This window comes from Pinus tabuliformis, chromosome 2_2 (genome assembly GCF_031772625.1).
Source record: "Pinus tabuliformis cultivar Carrire ecotype Pingquan chromosome 2_2, CPIR1, whole genome shotgun sequence".
Lineage (NCBI taxonomy): Eukaryota > Viridiplantae > Streptophyta > Pinopsida > Pinales > Pinaceae > Pinus > Pinus tabuliformis.
This window is the reverse complement of record NC_142300.1, coordinates 591468312-591488619: the sequence shown is the minus strand read 5'-3', so window position 1 is coordinate 591488619 and position 20308 is coordinate 591468312.

Here is a 20308-nt window from a genome sequence, read left to right as displayed (position 1 = left end):
AAAATACAGCCTATTGAGAAAAATAAACTTGATTGTATTAACTTTGAAAAATAGAAGAACTTTACAACATTTGGTGCCTTGATGTTGTACAAGCTCCTCCCAAGGTCCAGACAGGAATCTCCTTTACTTTGAAAAGCCTCACACTCTTCCCAATGAGATCAAAAAGGTATGTAATCTCTCCTCTCAAGCTCCATTAGGAAGACTAAATTCCAACAACATTTCACCTCAAAAATCCTTAGCTTTCAACCTCTTCAGTAACCAGCCCAATGCCTCATTTTATAGTGCAAAGGAAGGAAGTTACAGGTCCACCTATGAAGGGATAGAGTCCTCCTTTAAAGGGTTAAGCTCCTCACATCAAGGGGTTAGCTCTTTAAGGTATGGGATGCATGAACCTTAAAGGAGCAAACTTGCCACCTCAAGATTCCTTCTAGAAGCTTCCAGAAATGACTCAAAGTGAGTTTTTAAGAATGTACTTGCGCCTTTTTGACTTTTACAGGGGTCCGAACCCATTACATAGAGACAGAGTGGTCAGGTACGCAGGGGACATGACCAGCAGGTGCGGGACTGCAGGTAATACTAAGAGAAAGTGCAGAACCATAGTTTTAGAGACCTTTAAGGGCTTTCTCTTATTTTTCAAGGCTTAACATGAAGAACTGAGGTTTAAGACTTGCAAAGGAGGAAAGTATGAGTGGTGATAGACTCACACTGATTGCAGAATGTCATGGTGACAATATTTTGTGCAACAAGATCCAAATGCATTGAAGCTACAAGAGGATATTCAGCAAAAACAACAATAGCTGGAAGAGATTTAGGCAACTGTGAGAACCTTACCAATCTTACAGAAGCTCGTAATGATCAATGAGGGAAATGCCCTTCAGAAGAAGATAGAGAAGCTGAGGAAGGAAGAGAAGACTCTGACAGAGAGAACTCAACCATGGGAGGATGAGGATCTCCAACTATCCCAAGTAGTAAATGATAAGCTTCAAGAGCTTCGATAGAGAGAGACAACAATAAAGTAGAAGGCTACAAAACCTGTGACAAAAGCACTACTGTAGGAAGTGCATAGTGAAGAGAACCAGGTCTCAAACATTCAGCAGCAGCTCAGTAATACCTACAACAACATTTTAGTGAATATTAAAGGCAAATCAGTTGAGTGACTTCGAAAAATTCACATGTGAGTGTTGGGGGGCTTATTGGGCACAACCCAACTTGGCCTAGATTTTGGAAAAAACCTCAACGTTTTGTGGGGCAGAGCGCGAAGTGGACTGCACAGTGGCAAATTTTGAATATACCGCGTGGTATCATAAGGTCTTCGGGGTGGGTCAAAGCCCCTCCATTTTTCAAAAGCGCTTTATTTTCTAAAGGATAAATGGGTTTTGGGGTCATAGTTGCTTGTTTTAGGGATTCCATGGTATTTAGACCATGATATTTTGACGATATAACCCTTCGATGTAATAATATATATATGGGGTAAAATAATAAGAAGAGAATCATCAATCAATCCAGATCAATGTTATGGGAAAATTATTGTGATCTGTAATTCGGTAGAGAAGGCAAGGCTGCCTGAGTCTGCAGCTAACTGCATAGACAACCTGCAGCTTAGTGCACAGGCCAAGAACTATTTGGTTTTCAAATATTCATTATATTAAGCAACAGTTCATGTGGATGTAGCCCTACACTGGGGTGAACCACGATAAATTGGTGTTTTGATGTGTATATTTGCTTATTATCTGTTGAAGAGTAGTAGTTATTACAAACGCATTTTACTTTAGCACAACAATGGTTTATATGGCATGTTTAAGTGATTAGGCTAATGCAGCGAAGTGATTTATAAATACTAAGAATAAGGTAACATAATAATACCACATATCCTAATCCTTCAAGGTTGCAGAAACCTGGTTCTGCATCCTCCCATAGTCACTTCAAGTGAGACAATGATATGCTTGTAGGTTGTCGCTGAAAGGGCCAGTGATTGAGTGTTTTGTTAGTGCATAGTATAGATTGAAATCGAGTCATCCCAAACCAAGTCAACACATAGTTAATTAATAAAGTGGCTAACTTCTATTGTGCAAGGGGACCATTAGTAGCTAGCGTTTTGAATGTCATAAAGCTATAAATAGTCATAGATAGCAAGGGAAGAATCGTCAAGTCTTATTGTAATTGAGCTCTGCTCTATTGGAGGTTTCCCCCTTAAAGAGGCAAGTGAACATTTTAATATGTTTATGAATGATAAAATATGTTTGCAGCTTGTCTCAATTCATGTGTTATTTTTGTGTTTCGGCTATATTGTTTCGTATTTCTGGAATTTTGGTTTTCTCACAGGTCAAGTTCATAACAAGTGGTATCAAAGAAATTTCCAAGGCCAGTTGTACCTCCAATTGTCGCAGATTTTTTTTAGGCTAGAGACGTTTTTCGATGTCTTTAAACCATAGGATCTATCATTTAGCACATAAACCTGCATATTTGGGGAGGCATGCATGCATAAACTACAAGAACTAGTCACGCTTGTTAGATTCCCTCATAACCCTTGTGGGTACCCCTTCGAGTAGTAGTTCATTAGACAGAATCATGCACGGGATGCACTTCCACATACCCTTGGGTGTATCAGAAGCCCCCATAAGGTAACCTGAAACCTAAGCTTAGATAAGTTATTGACCGTCTGGTTGCTACAGTACACTGAGAATAACACTCAGGCATATTTTACTCACACGTACAATAGGGTAGTTGAGTAGTACAATCGATCCTCCTTAGTTAGTGCCCTAAACTATTGGGTTGAGTGCTATTATTGGACCCCTGCATATATGGAAATATGTAGCACCTACCACTCCTTTAAGACCATAGTTCCCTCATCTATCTAAAGATCACCCCAACCTTTCTCATCTGGATTAGATCCAGTAGTTGGGGTTCTGTCTCTGCCGTATAGATCAAATTCAACAATTGAGGTTTTCACAACATATATCAAACTCTTTGTGCATTCAGAGTTTTAGTCGCTATAGTCTAGATTAGATTGTCACATAAAATTTTGCAGTGTTTAGACTTTGGGGTTTCTACTACTATAATCCATCCTTGATTTTCATATGATATTTGGTAGTATCAAGCATTTTGGATTTTGGCCACCGCAATATTGATCAATTGGGAGTAAAAATAATACCATCATGGGACACTTGCAAGAGACATAACCCAGAATATTCAAGAAAACGAGCTAATAGTAGTGGTACCATTTGTTTGTAAGCCACCAATTTTAAAGTAGTCCCAAATTTTTCCTGACACAACTTCAAGTGACCCACATCACTAGACTCTTGAGCTTGCCCTCTTTCCAACCATACCATTCTTAAGTAACAACAAACTTTGACCAAGCCTAGTGTATGCAAGGTACCCACTCTCAAGTTATGGATGCATATAGGGCTTCAGAGAAATTTGATGCCCTCGAGAGAAAATTTATTGAGTTCCAAGCATACTTTAATCATAATTTCCAAGCTGCGGTATTGGAAGCCCCATGCAAGAATTGTGAACCCATGGGGAAGAACATAGTGTTGAGGCCCATGTAGAAGGAGAATCTATCCATCACCTACATTTCCATGGAGGTCACCAATATTCAAGCCACCAAACACCCAATATAGACATGTAAAAATTTGATGACTCTAGCCCGACAGTATGGGTAGCCCAAATGGAACAATATTTTGACCTTAATCATATATGGGAGGATTAAACTAAACTACATGTGGGAACCCTTTACTTGGACCAAGAGAAATGGAAATGGTGGTAGTGGCATAAAAAATTATATCCAGGGAGGCCCACTTAGAACATGTTTTCAGAATCCATTTGTAACCACTTTGATCGAGAATCTCACTTTCTGGGTCGTCTCACTAAGCTCTGACAAACAAGTACTGTACGGGACTACATTGTAGCCTTTGAAAAATTGGCCATTTAGACTGAAGGACCAGGAGATTCCTTTTACTTGGAATGTTTCATCAATGGCCTATAGGAAGCCATCCAAGCCCATGTCTGAATGCATCACCCAGCTACTTGGTTGGACGCATTCTGCAAGGCCTTATATGTAGAAGTTACTTTAAATTCCCAATCCAATCGTCCAAATTTCATTGCAAGGGCACTTCCCACTCAAAATATGGGCCCTACCCAAAAACTTAAGGTCCAAAAGGTGTTACCAGAAGAAATGGAAGATTGAAGGAAACAAGGACTCTGCTACTACTCTGATGAAAAATACTCCCCAAGACATAAATGCAAGGAACCAAAATTATTTCAAATTGACGCTACTGAAAATAGCTCCACCAATGAAGCTACAGCCATTGAAGTGATTGAGGAGGAAGAGGGTGAACCCCAAAAGGACTTAGACAATGATCCTACAACTATGCTAGATGAGTTGATTATCTCACTACATGCCTTGGCTGGCATTTATTCTCCATAGACTCTCAAAATATGTGGTTGTATTAAACATTGGCTAGTAGTGGTGTTGATTGATACTGGAAACATGCATAACTTTATCCATAAGAGAGTAGCAAAATTAGTTCATCGTTTTGTCAGGGAGGTATCTAATTTCCAAGTCCTTATTGCAGATGGAGGGACCATGAAATGTGAAGGCCGCTATGAAAATATTAAGCTTCAAACATTACAAGAAAAAAGGTCATTGGTGAGGGTCATGCCTGTGACGGATGTTTAAGGTTCGTCACCAATGCCGCATATGGCGAAAATCCTTAAAAAAGCATTGTCATAAGTGCATATAGTGACGGTCCTTTAAGGTTTGTCACTAAAGCCATTTTTAGTGACATGTTTGGTGAGGGTTGTTAAAGGCCTGTCACTAATTCTCTCTTTGGTGACACTTCTAGTGACGATATTTTATTGACCCTCATTAATGTTCTTTTTGGTTAATTTTGGTGACAAACAAAAAATGTATGTCATCATTGATAATTATAATGAATTTTTTATGATGCAGCGTGCATGCTACTATATTTTTTGTCAAAAGATAATGATTTAAGACCATTGCTGTGGAGTCTTTTTCATTATTTGTTTAAGGCCATAGTGGTTACAAACAATTTGTTAAGAAGTAATTAGTGTTTATCAATTCCCTCAAGTAATGAGAATATAATTTTCCTACGATTCAATGCATGATTCATCTATATTAGGTTTATTATCTAACAAATTCCCTTTAGATAAAGTTTCACTAGTGTGTAGGAACTATATTATTTAATAATAATCAAGCTCTGCCAATTCTATTAATGAGAGATACCTAGCACTCCTCAACACTCTTTGCACATCTTAACATGTTTTGGCACACACTAACATTCCTTGGCACCTCGCATGTATTGGAACGTCTTTGTACCTAGAACATATTACCATGAATAGGACACCCAAGCACATGTTGGTAAGCCCTAGCATAGCATAGCACTCTCCTAGCATGTGTTGGCATGCCATGGAACACTTTGGAATGCATTAACATGCATTAGAACTTGGCACACATTGGCACTTGGGATGTATTGGAACCTATTATTAGTGTGTGTTGAGGCAAATTAATTACCTATCATTTAATTGTCAACTCGGGGGTTTCGTAAAACTTGCAAAGCATGCGTGCACTATATATGCTAGAAATTAACTTCCAATTTAGATCAATCTAACTACAAAACCAAATAATGACAAACCAAATTCACCTATTCTAATTCAACAATCAATTCAAAAGAAATTATAGTACAGTGCGTGAAATTGAAATCTTAATCTATCACACTTACAGGAATTGAAATCTTGATCTACCACACTTGTAGGAATTGAAAAGCACACCACTCTTTCGGAAATGAAATTGCATGAAATGAAATATAATCTAAGGGATTATGTGTTCATTATCAAATCAGGATCCTATAAAATGAATAATCAAAACCACATGATATGAAATGAAAGCAAAAACAATCATTCTTAACCTCTATATATGAAAGAAAATAGAAACAATCATTCTTAACCTCTCACATAGGAAAAGACATGAAATAAATAAATCTTAATCTATGAAAAACAATAAAGCTCACACATTATAGGTGGCCAATCCAAAAGCATGAGGGATGGAAAGTTGAGAGGCTCCAAATGCAAGAATAACCAAATCAAAGTGAACATCGCTCATGAGCATGGTGCCAAATTCAAATTCTATATTTAAAACATGAACATTTCCCCAACTTTACACATGCCTTTGAAAGGAGGAGGCTCTCCTATTTATACAAAAACATAAGAAGCTACCTCATTAATGGGGGTCCATTATTCTCTCCCTATATCCCTAGAAAATCTCATAGAGTTACAACTCAAATAGGTAATGATGAGACACATATCCTCTTTGACCTTTATCCAAATCTTCTTCCATATCTCAAAGGGAATTCGAATTTGAGCATTGGAGGCCACATAAGGGTGCGTTGGAAGCTTCCAAATTACCTACACATGTCATGAAACTGAAGCCACTTTTAAGTATTAGAAAGCATATGCCATTTTTCTAAGTTTTAACCATTTAATTCACTCATAATACTACAAATCATTAACTTTTGGAAAACACAAATGGAACCCATATAATTATGAAAATGGAGGCTAATGAAAGGTTATATGGTTATGGAGTTGCGACATGTGAGTGAAATGGTGGCGATAAAGGTGAAAGTGGATGATATTTTGAAGACATTTTGGAGACTCTACATACCCCCAAACTGACATTATTGCATGTCCTCATGCGATCTATTGCATTTCTTAATCATGATTTTCTTTTGAATGAGCTTGGCTTATATCAATTGTCCTTAAAATTTGCATTTGACAATTTCATTTCTTTTTGCAAAGTAATCCTTGTCATACATTGAATTGCAACATGCTTGGTTGGTTCTTATATGGCAATCAAATCTTAATTGTTATTGGTTCTTGTGTTTCAATACCTTGTTTCTTTTTGATGCAGTAAGATTTATTGAACATATTTAAGAATGCATCTTTAAATCAGCCATATAATATGCTCATCATTTAGACATTATTTGCAAATCATATAACTTTTGAACCATAATGCAATTATAATGATTAGGACAAGTATGTTAGATGAAATGAAGTGAAATGGAATGAAGTGATATGAAGAGTGATCATAAATGGATGTCCCTTCCCCCCAACTAAAGGTGTTTACATTTTTCTTTTCAAATGAGAAAGGAAATATTGTGAAGTATTTTCCAAAAATTATAATTTTAGTATTCAAGGAATTCTATCATTAAAAGCTAGAAAAGAACATACCTTTGCTTACCTAGGAAGTGGACAAACTATGCATATGTGGAGAAGTTGTAGCTACTGCTAGATCATGGAATAGAATGTAGAATTTCATCTGCTTCTTGGTTGCATAAATGGTGGATGAGGTGGTGAAAGTGGATTCTTTATTGTAGATGCTAAATTTGTTGTATTTGCTGCAAAATGTTGAAATGATATAGTCTTCACCTACTACAAAACCTATGGTACAATTCTAGTCATGTGAATAAATGTGTTGTTGTTGAGCATGAAGAGAAGTCATTGGATTACCAGCCATTGATGAATGTCATTAACCAATGTGTTGGGCATGGAATCCCCCCCCACAGTAGGTTTTTGGGGTTCAAAGCCCAAGTTTTGTTCAAAGATGTTGTAGAACTCCGCGAATTGTGGGCGTGGAGCGCGAAGTGTACAATTGATTCATAGGGTTGTCTTCCCTAAACATTGTATTGTAAACTAGTGTAAATTCAGCCTACCCATGGTCTGCAGAACATGGGATTGTATAAATAGAGAGAGGCTCTAAGTTGTAAAGAGATGAGAAGATAGAGTGAGTAGTGCATGAATGGTTCAAGCTTAGAGTAGGATTCTAAGTGTCTTGGGTTGTAATAGTAGGAAGAGGCTCTGCAGTTGAGTGCGTAGAGGCCCAGTAGAGTCTACAGCTGAGTCCATGGACCCCTGTAGCTGAGTGCATAGGGTGATGTCGAGTTTGCAAGAAAGGTTGAACATTAATAAAAGAGAAGTTGATTCCTAGTTCTGGGTATTTGTTGTGCATTATCTTCTTTATGTTTGTATTCATTTATGTATTGCACACACTGATATGATTGTTGAATATGCTGTAATAAACATAAATCTTACGCACAAAAGTTAAGTAATCAGGTAATTAGCAAGGACCTTGGGTATTATATGGGTCGCGCCCCGAGTAGGGCTGCGCGGAAGCCACACCGCAGGTTGCGAAGGGATCGTAAGTGCATGTAGAAATAGGTCGGACCGTGGACTTCCAGAAGCCCATAAAACATCCCAAGGGTGAAAAAACCTAGTTCTAGCACCCTCCCATACTACTTTGGGTGAGACCTCAGTCCACGCTCCACGGGCTGTTGCTGAAAGGGCTAGTAGTACCGGGATTTTCTTGGCTAAATCACCTCTCAACCTAGGTCAGGCCCATACAAGCCAACAAATGGTTCCATTGCCGAGACCGGAATCTGCATAAAGGATGTCTGATGTCATGCCACTGGAATCCTACAAAGAAAGAAATTGAAGAGTGGCTGGACAAGAAGATTCACGAGTTCACGATGTAGGAAAATAGAAATCCGCGAGTATCTAAGGAACAATGATTGGATCGCTACTTGTAAACTGAAATCCATGAAATTTTCTTTGCATCTTTTCCATCTGAGCTATATGAGTGGATCGCAAAGTTAGTGGAAAACCAGGGTAGGTGTAGGCTCGACAAACCAATAGTGTGGACTCCGAAACTAGTGCACAGACTAGAAGCCTCAGAAGATAAGATAACGTGAGCTATGGACTAGTGGCTCGACCGAGTAATAGGAGGATATAGTACTAAGTTTGTGGTAAACACGACTGTTAGCTACAGCGAGGCAGAGCAATTTTTTCTCAAGGGACCGCAAGGTAAGTATATTAAATTTTTAAACACTTGGATTAAGATGCTATTGTGTGAAAAACAGGTTATGCGAATAAATTAATGTTTGGGACTACATGAAGCAGAAATATCTATAGAAGCAAAAGTAGTGAGGAATTGGAAAACAGTCCCTTAATTTCACCCTCGTGGGAAAGTGAGGAGGAGCTTGCGAAAGTCTCTCTGAAAAGCGTGGTCATTTTGATAAGACAGAGAATTCCACGTTTACCACCCCCACCCACACTGCCACCCATTTCACCCTCCTCACCTCCATCTCCACCCACTCCACCTCCACCACCACTGTAGTTCAGTATGGTGAGTACGATCAAACTACCGGTGTTCAGAGGAGTAGGAAATGAAGATCCAGACCAATTCTGGTTCGTGGTAAGAGCAGTATGGAAAGCACAGGGCATCATGGATGATAATATTAAAAAGGCTACGTTGGTGAGTGCGCTATAGGATCATGCATTAATGTGGTATATCAAGCATTCTAATGACCACCAGAATGCAGGAATTATAGAGATCCAGACCACGCTAAATAGGGAATTTAGTAGGCCAAAATCAGAGACACAATCAATCATCGGGTTTAAGGAGATTGTGATGCCCCCAGGCGAGACCCTCTAGGATCTGGACCAAAGGCAAGAGTACGATCTGCAAAGTCAATATGACATTAACCGATGCATAGAATCGTGCATGGTTTGTGGCCTCACTCACGCCACACTTAAGGACAGAGCTGTCACAGCAAAAAATTTCCACCTAGGGTGAAGCGTTGGAAATGGCAATGAGGTTACATGAGAACCCTTTATAAGACCCTAGGTTGGGAGTCCAACAAATCCACATGCAACTGTAGAATCTATGTTTAGAGATGCAAAGTTTGAAATATGATAGGACAACTCGGCCGGAGGTGCGCGAAGAAGTATGGTGCATAAAATGCAAAGGCCAAGGGCACGACAAGAACCACTTTCCAGTGTTCGTGAACTACTTGGCAGGGGGAGGGCCAATGCCATTAAGACTAGAGGTGCAGTCAGGGCCGAGCACGACATTTGCATTATGGTGCACAATCTACCAGATAGGAGGAAAACATACCATGGATAATTGTCATCTGTTGCAGAAGTATACGCAGACGTCCCAACAATTGTTTTGTAATTTCTACAGATTAGTAGGCCATGACGAATGCACCTGCTGAAGCTATGAACTAATGATGGATTAGACTCCTTCCTATAGGGTGCAGACCAAAACGCGAGCCTTTGACCCAAATGCAGAGATGGCACACGCTAGGTTTCAGGGGCGCAGTCGGGGTCGAGGTGGAATGGGACCAGGAAGGGGTCGCAGAGAAATAATTTGTTACAATTGCGGAGGGCGAGGGAATTATGCCCGTGATTGTATGAATCCGACTAGGATATCATGTTGAACTGTAATTAGTTTGATCATGAGGTAGAAGACTGCCCTTCACTGATAGCGAAGATGCACAAAATGGGGGTAATCCAGCCCCCTCCGACCCAGAATTTACAAATGATGAGGTCTGAACCACGTGAAGAAGACCCAAATGTAAACATGATGCTCAAGAGCAGTATGGCCATGGGAGATGATAAAGGGAAGCAGCTAGAAGATAGCGCGTGGGTTGGCAAGGCCCCTATAAAGGAACCTGAGTTTGACTTAGAATGCATGAAGGAGACATTCATGGAAGCTAAGAAGAGCTTCACGGAGGCCTCCACCTCAGGTAGTAAGGATCAACTAGAACCAGGGATGGATCCTTTAATGCTCATTACCTTTCTGGAGACATGCATGAAACTGTTGCACAACATAAAGGTAGTCAAAGGGCTATAGGAAATTATCACTAGGTGCGTGGGGTCAGGAGAATCGCGCGTGGTTTGAAAATTTGGAAAGAATGCATTGCGCACAGGAAGGGAGATGAGGTTGACTACACAAATAGGAGAGTACAAAATGGATTAGGTAACCCTGGATCTGGGTTCGGACACAAATGTAATACCAAAGCAAACATGGGAATGCATGGGTAGACCCACGTTACAATGGTCCCCTATTCAGTTACGAATGGCGAACCAACAGAAGATTTTTTCCATGGGAAGATTGCAAGGGGTGACAGTTGATATTGAAGGCACGAGCACGCAAGTGGATTTTGAAGTGATAGAGATTATCGATGACAACAATCCCTATCCTACGTTACTAGGAATATATTGGGCTACTGATATGAATGGAGTCGTAAATCTAAAGAAGTGCAAAATGACCTTTGAGAAAAAGTCACTACGCGTAGTAGTACTGCTAGACCCAGCCGAAGGAGCATGATACACTGAGTCGGTGTGTGATGACGATATCGATTGTATCTATAAGATAACTGCGCAAGGAGAAGATTGGGTGAATCCAACCGCAGATGGAAGGATTTCATGGGAGCGCGAAATCTCCTACACTTCAGATTCAGACGAACAGATAGAGCGATGGAAAAATCGGCTGCACGAAGTAACAACACTGAACTGCAACATGATGATCATGTCATTGCATTGCGTAACAACAGAGGCAAGGGAGCTGCCGACATATGATGGATTGTTAGTGGTGGATGATGCACCTACGTTTTGGAAAACCCTAGCTTCAAATGAAAGCAAATCATATGGGGCAGAACAACTTGCGTGCCCATCTTTCTTGATGGGTACATACATATGTTGAACAGTCCACACAAGCGCACACCACCCATAGCCTAAAGAATCGAAACAAACCACAGTAGCAGGAAGGATGACGCACATTACCAATTCTCCATGATGAGGTATTTGATAGGGTGTGCAGAGTACTGAATAAGGTGCGCCAGACGAGACAACTAATTGGGACCTGCGTGTGCCAGCGGTTCAATGGGCCTATAGGACCATGTGCAAAAACCTGAGCGCGGAGATGATTCCAAAGGTACGAAACAGAGTAGAGACCAAAAGTTCTGAAGGGAATACCAAAAAGAATCCACACGTAATAGCCCCCACAGTTATGACAACGTGCGAAGACTAGGATGAAGGAATCACGCAGCTATGTGAGGATGACCATATAATGATTCGGAAAGCCATTCAATGAGGGAGCCTTAGACTTTGCGAAATCAAGGAAGATCGGGTATGATTGAGGAAGAAAAGGACATTGATGGACATTAAGATCAAAAAATTGGAAAGCGAGATCACGCAAGCATGTCTCATCGATAAACCAAGGACGACAAGGAAAGATACGGACAACCCTACCACTACATTAGAAGATTGTCGCTGAGAATTTATGACTCTACTACCATGGCTACAACCACACCTTACCAACTATAGTAACCAAGGGAGCACACCGCATATGATAGAATGCGCGACGTCGACTATTGCGAGGGTAATTGAGGAGTTCCCACAGACTAGACTGGAAGGCGAATTGAAGTATCGCATAGGTGGTGCGACCACCTGACTAGCCAAAGGAAGCACAATCTCAGCACTCTAGGGAGTTGAAAGAGAGCATGGGACTATAAAAGAGTCTGTGTGGGAGTTGCGCGATAAGGAGGTTGCGTGTAGGATCAGCTTGTCACAAGGGTCATGCCCGTGCATAGGGGCTGCGCTGCCGCGAAGGAAGGCTGGGAGTTGACCATTAGCGTCACTATTCATGACGAGATGTCCAATTTAAGGAAAAAGGGAGTGTGCATCCGGAAATTAAAACGCGAATTAAGAGCTAGATTTGGGATGATCTACTGCAAAGAATGCATTAATGACTCTGAAGTGGGGGGAACGATCGAATTCAAATTTAAAAGACACTATAAAACTCCAAGGACGAGCCACGCGAAAACACTTGGTTGTTTGAGATTTGAGCAATTGCAAAGTATTGAGTGTCGAGCAATCTTACCATCTCTGAGTACATGACAGAACATATCCCGTACAAACACGATGACTGCTACCAAGCCAGGTGTGAGATTTGCCGAAGATACCGCTGGCGAGGCTATGCCACCCCATATGGTCCATGAGGCGCCTGAAGATGCCATGGTTGTGCCAAAAGTTCCAAAATCACCATGGATGTCGTGGCCGCAAAAAGATAAACAAACTATGGGACCAGTCTGCATGTCCCCAAGAAACTTGCGGTTCAGCAAGATATCAATGGAAGAAAAAGGCAAGATCGTCACCATTGAATCGAATGAACATGAGGAGGACTTTGTTGGGTCCCTATAATACTAGTGATTACCCCATTAATATTGTAGTTATACCCCTTATTTATATTTTTTTTCCCCTATTACCCCCATATTGTTATTTCTGTGCCCCATAGAATCCCTCTATTGTTATTTTTGTGGCTTTATATTATTATTGTTAGGTCGGCTGGATTATATTGTGACTCCTTAGACTCCTATATATAGAAAGGAGGTTTTGTCATTTGAATCATCCAAGAATTGTTCATTTATGTAATGTAAAGGAGGTTTCCCCCTCGAAGAGGCTGAATTCTAAGGCGTTGATCTATCTTTTCTATCTTTTCTTGAGCTGGTTTCATAACATTTGGTATCAGAGCTTTGGATTCTAGGGTTTCGCTGCTCCAAACAGGTCATCGTGGAATTTTCGCTATAAATTTTTTTCTGTGATGTTTTAGAGGTCACAAGAAAAACCCATTTGAGAATAAATCATGCTGAACCTTGGGTCCGAATTTCAGAGCTTTTCACGCGATATCTTCGGAGATATGATCTAAGGAAGTTGGTCTTTTTGCAGACTCCTGAATTACATTCAAAACAGGTGACCTGGGGAAAATCGTCATAACTTTCTCTCTGAGGATTGGATTGAAATTTTGTAAGAAGTTACAAAAAGAGGACGGATTGTAGTTTCTTGTATGCATTTTTCAGAGCCATAGGTCGAAACAATGACCCGTGGCACGTCGTACAAGTTTTCTCTACTGAACTAGTCTATAAGCAAGTCACTGTGGGAGATTTTGCATAACTCTTCCTTGGAGAAACCAATTTGGGTCAGACTTGTGGCATTGGAAAGAGGACTCAGAAGGCTACTACAGGTCAAAATTTCAGAACTGAATGAACCGAAATTACAGAGATACATCAGATTCAATATCAAGCTTCTACAAAGTAAAAAAAGGTGTGTAGTTTTTTTTTTAAATTTTTGCATAAGCTTGGTTTGAAGGAATTCAAAGGGCATAGTAAAGCATTATTATCGGTAACTGATGCCCCGAGGAAAGAAAATGCAAACACCTAGTAAGGAACCTGAAAGCTCTAGCATGACTCATGAAGGAGAGGAAGAAATGCTACATGATATATCAAAATTACAAGAACAAGTGCAACAAATGTCACGCTCACAAAAGCTAACAGAAGCTAAGATAAATGGCGTGGAATCTAAGATAAAGGGCATGGAAGCTAAGATGGATGATTCGAACACAGATTTGAAGAGAGACATGGCAGATTTGAAGACAGATTTGAAGACAGACATGGACGAATTGAAGATAAATATGAATAAGTTGCTACAAGAAATGGGCACTAAGGATGAAAGGGTACTAAAGGAAACTCATGATGAGAATAAAAGAAATGTTAATCATGATTCCATAGATGCTAATGTTGGATCGAAGACTCACCATATTCCAAAAATCGATATGAGGAAGTTTGATGGCAAGGATCCTGCCACATGGATATTACAGATGGAGCAATTCTTCGATCTCAATAATGTGCAAAACACACAAAAGGTACGTATGGCAACTGTATATTTGGAACCAAATCAGTTTGTATGGTATCAATGGCTTTGCTCTCGTAAACAATTTATCACTTGGGCAATTTTTACGGAAGAATTGATAGCACATTATGAGGATACAAAAAGCAACACTTTTTTTAGCCAATTGATAAGTCTCAAACAAAAGGGTTCAGTAATGGAGCACATTGAGGAGTTCCAAAAATTGAACATAAGGGTAAAAGATATTCCAGAGGAGCATAGGATTGATGTGTTCATAGGGTCTTTAAAGGATAATATCCAACATGATGTTCGCCTTTGGGAACCTGATTCATTAGAGAAGGCATTCAGGTTAGCAAGAAAAATGGAAAGCAAAATTATGGCAACCAGGAAGCATACCACTCACAACTATAAAGATGGAAGTGTTTTTGCCCCTAGTCTTCCACAACCTATAAGGTTGACACCACAACAATTGGAAGAAAAAAGAGCAAAAGGGCTTTGTTACAGTTGTGATAGCAAATACACTAAAGGTCATAAGTGTGCTGAGAAGAAATTATTCTACATAGATTGTGAAGAGGAAGAAGAAAAGGAGCAAGAAAGGTCAAAAGAAGAGGATATACTCCAGGAACAAAGCCTAGATGAAGAACAAATAAATCCGACCATATCTTGTAATGCATTGGTGGGAATTACCACTCCTCAAACCATCAAGATAGAAGGACAAATCAAGAAGAAAAAGGTAATAGTGTTGATTGATTCAGGAAGCACCCACAATTTTATTCATTGTAGGGTAGCAAAAGAATTGAATTGCTTCCTATATCCAGCACCAGAGTGTCAAGTGATGATTGCAAATGGAGGAACAATAAATTGCTCTGGAAAGTGCCATAATATCAAGCTATCCATGGGAGAATATGTATTGACTAGCCCAATGCTTTCCATTCCAATGGGAGGTGCTGATGTTGTACTAGGAGTCCAATGGCTACAATCCTTGGGTACAATAGCTTTTAATTTTCAAGAACTTTTCATCAAATTTTCTACGGAAGGAAAGGAAGTTGAATTAAGGGGTATTGCAGGGAAACCAGGAAAGATAATCAGCTCTAATGGTATGACAAAGCTTCTAAAAAAGGAGCAAAGAGGTGTAATTGCACAATTATGTTCGCTAGATGTTTCCACATTGGAATCATCTATTTCTCCAGATCTCCAAAAAGTCTTGGACAATCATTCCAAGGTATTTGAGACTCCCAAAGGTCTCCCACCTATGCGTGATCATGATCATGCTATTCATCTGATTCCAGGAAGTGTTCCTCCAAACATCAGGCCGTACAGATATCCCTATGTCCAAAAAAGTGAAATTGAACGTATGGTTGCAGAAATGCTAGAGGCTGGTATAATTCAACCGAGTCAAAGTTCTTTCTCTGCTCCAGTAGTATTGGTGCACAAGAAGGATGGATCATGGCGCATGTGTCCGATTATAGGGAGCTCAACAAGCTCACTATTAAAGATAAGTTCCCCATTCCTGTCATTGATGAATTACTGGATGAATTGCATGGATCAATTTACTTCACCAAGTTGGATCTTCGTTCGGGATATCATCAAATCAGAATGAAGATTGAAGACATTCCGAAAACAACATTTAGAACTCATGAGGGTCATTATGAATTTTTGGTCATGCCTTTTGGCCTTACCAATGCACCTTCAACATTTCAAGGTTTGATGAATTCAATTTTCAAACCATTCCTTAGAAAATTTGTGTTAGTATTTTTTGATGATATACTAATCTACAACAAGTCTTGGAAGGATCATGTTGAACATGTTGACAGGGTGCTACAACTATTGGAGGAGAAACAATTATATGCAAAAAGATCCAAATGTTTCTTTGGAGTCCAGGAGGTGGAATATTTGGGTCATATTGTATCTCATGAAGGAGTTAAGGTAGACCCTAGCAAAATTAAAGCCATTAAGGAATGGAAAATCCCCACATCCATAAAGCATCTGCGAGGATTTCTTGGGTTGACAGGGTATTATCGCAAGTTTGTTAAGAATTATGGGAGAATAGCAGCACCTCTAACAACATTATTGAAGAAAGATGCATTTTCATGGACTCCGGAAGCAACAAAGGCCTTTGAACATCTTAAAGAGGCAATGTGCCAAGCACCGGTCTTAGCTACACCGGACTTCACAAAAACCTTTATTGTGGAATGTGATGCTTCAGGAAATGGAATTGGTGTTGTTCTAATGCAAGATGAAAGACCCATTGCTTTTGAAAGTCGTCCAATCAAGGGAAAGTTTTTAAGAAAAGCTATTTATGAGAAGGAAATGTTGGCAATACTCCATGCACTTAAGAAATGGCGACCCTACCTAATGGGAAGACACTTCAAGGTAAAAACAGATCATGATAGCCTTAAATACTTTTTAGAACAAAGATTATCCTCTGAAGAGCAACAAAAGTGGGTCACAAAGATGTTGGGTTATGACTTTGAAATCATCTACAAAAAAGGGAAGCAAAATGTGGTGGCAGATGCACTCTCAAGAAAGGATGAGGATGTGGAAGCATTGTTGTGCGCCATTTCTATTATCCAACCAGATTGGATAAACGAAGCAAGGGAGGAATGGAAGAATGACGAAGAAGTGTGGGCACTTATTCGAAAGCTACAACAAGATTCCAGTATGTCTGATACATTTAGCTGGCAAAATGATTCGTTATGGTACAAAGATCGCTTATACCTCTGTAAGAATTCCCAGCTAAAACAAAAGATTCTTATGGAATTGCACACTTCTCCCTTAGGAGGGCACTCAGGATTTTTAAAAACTTACCACAGGGTTAAGAAGGAATTTTTTTGGGATGGCCTTAAATCAGATATTCAAAAGTTTGTGGCAGAATGTTTGGTTTGCCAACAAAATAAAGTTGAAACAATTAAGACACCGGGTCTATTACAACCTTTATCCATTCCAAGCCAACGTTGGGAGGAGGTTTCAATGGATTTTATCACAGGTTTACCCAAGTCTGAGGGAAAAAGTGTCATCATGGTGGTAGTTGACAGACTTACCAAGTATGCACACTTTTGTGCATTATCACATCCATTTAAAGCCAGTACAGTTTCTACTGCATTTATGGAAACAATTCAAAAGCTACATGGAAACCCAAAGATTATTGTAAGTGACAGAGATCCCATTTTCACTGGAAATTTTTGGACATAATTATTTTCTTGTCTTGGTACTCAGTTAGCTCATAGCTCATCTTATCATCCTCAATCTGATGGGAAAACTGAGATAGTAAACAAATGTTTGGAAGGATATCTTCGTTGCTTTGTATCTGATAAACAGACACAATGGGTCAAATGGTTGCCTCTGGCTGAATGGTGGTATAACACTTCCTTCCATACAGCAACAAAAATGACCCCATTTATGGCACTTTATGGGTATCAACCACCATCCATCACATCATATTTAAGAGAAAATTCTAAGGTTCAGGCAGTGGAACATCACATCGAACATCAACAACAAGTCCTCCAACTCTTAAAGGATAACCTCGTGTTGGCACAAAATAGAATGAAACAACAGGCAGATCAACATCGCAGTGAAAGAAGTTTTGATGTAGGTGATTGGGTATTCCTACGGCTACAACCATATAAACAAATGTCCCTAAAGCAAGCTAAGAAGGATAATAAATTATCACCAAAGTATTATGGTCCGTACAAGGTGTTGCAAAAGATTGGTACTATGGCATACAAATTGGAGCTTCCTGCAGCTTCTCGATTGCACCCAGTTTTCCATGTTTCATGTTAAAGAAGGTTATAGGCGACAAGCTCCCAGTTCAAACAATATTGCCAGAACTTGACGAGGAAGGAAAAATTATATTGGAACCGGAAGCAATCATAGAAACAAGAACTCGACAGCTACGAAATCGATCAATTTCAGAGTATCTTATCAAGTGGAAGAACTTATCCGCTGAAGATTCCACATGGGAAGATGAGAATTTTATGCAGAAGTATCCAGAACTACTCAAGCGTTGAGGACAACACTTTTTTGAAGGAGAGGGGCATGTTGGGTCCCTATAATACTAGTGATTACCCCATTACTATTGTAGTTATACCCCTTATTTATATTGTTGTGCCCCTATTACCCCCATATTGTTATTTCTGTGCCCCATAGAATCCCTCTATTGTTATTTTTGTGGCTTTATATTATTATTGTTAGGTCGGCTGGATTATATTGTGACTCCTTAGACTCCTATATATAGAAAGGAGGTTTTTTCATTTGAATCATCCAAGAATTGTTCATTTATGTAATGTAAAGGAGGTTGCCCCCTCGAAGAGGCTGAATTCTAAGGCGTTGATCTATCTTTTCTATCTTTTCTTGAGCTGGTTTCATAACAGACTTACAGGTTCTAATTGATCAAATAGAGGAGCAAGAAAATATGAGGAGGATGTCCCACCAATGCCTTCTGCAGCAAAGTTACCCGCGTACGTCCCTCCATGGAAAGGGAAAGCTAGGGTGCCCAAAGACCTGGAGGCCATGAAGAGTGCACTCTAGACCCCACTTCTCCCCGACAGAATTACTTTTGAAGGTCCGCTCCTAGGCCAAGTGCCTATCCTGAAATTCAAAGATTGGGACCTCGCGGATAGTGAGAAGTTCCTATACCTAGTGACAGAGAGCTTGATGAAACAAAATTCAGAGGGGCCAATAATCACATTGGAGCTGCGAAAATGGCTGCGTGGTGTGGAGAAGGCTGGGTTACTTCATCTATGATGGATACCCCACTTTCACCGCATGCCCATCACCATTTTCGTCATCAGGAAGCTGATGTGCCTGGTGCATAATGGGTATCTATGGCTGGAGGAGCCTATTCCCATCACGGATGCCCTCATTCACTGGATTTTGTGACTTCCCTGTAAGGGAAAGGACCCCACGATGATGGCGAGCAAAAGCAGTGATTTGGCTCTCGCAGAAGCCATGAAAACTAAATACAAGCTGGAAAAGAAGAAGCGAGGCTATGCAATTGTGAGTATCAAGGACAAAGGGGTGTGTGTAGCCACCTAGCTCCTGGCCGGAAAATTAATGCGGAAGTGCTGCACCAATGAAGTACCAGTGCTTGTGGTTGCACTGGCCGAACAGTGTGTGGAGGGGGTCCAGTTCAACTGGGCTGAGTTCCTCTGTGAGGAATTTTTGACAAACTACAAGGAGGCCCAAGAGTAGGGTAAGACCTTCCACTACGCGTGGTTTCTCTTATCCATCTTGTTGGTAGTGGGCGAACTACCAGAAGATAGCCAGTTCCCAAATATTGACCAGGACATACCTGAGGCTGTGAAGTACGCTTCGCTCTAGGCCACTAAGGATGCAAAGTGGATTCGCGCAACCAAGGTTTTTTGGGTGTTGATGGAGGTGAGCATCCAGATGTGGATCAATAGAAGACCACGGTTGTCTCCCACAGTGTACGCCACTCTGCAGAGCTTTGCAGAGTTTAAAGTGGACATGCACAACATTTATGTCAGGCACAGAAGGATCCGGCAAAGGAATGGACGAAACTCCCATTCATTGCCACTGGAGATGCCATCTTCACGACGTTGAAAACATGGCCTTTGGAATGGCATGCCCCAGACTTGGTAGGAATGGAAAGGGCCGCAGCTCAACAAGAGAAAAAGTAGCTAGCCAAAAAGAGGTGCTAGGAAAAAGCAGTAGCAAAGGTAGCTGCACAGCAGAAGACAACGATGCAGCAGTAGCAGCGCAGACATCAGAAACAACAACAGCGCCAATAGAAAAGGCCGAGGAGGGT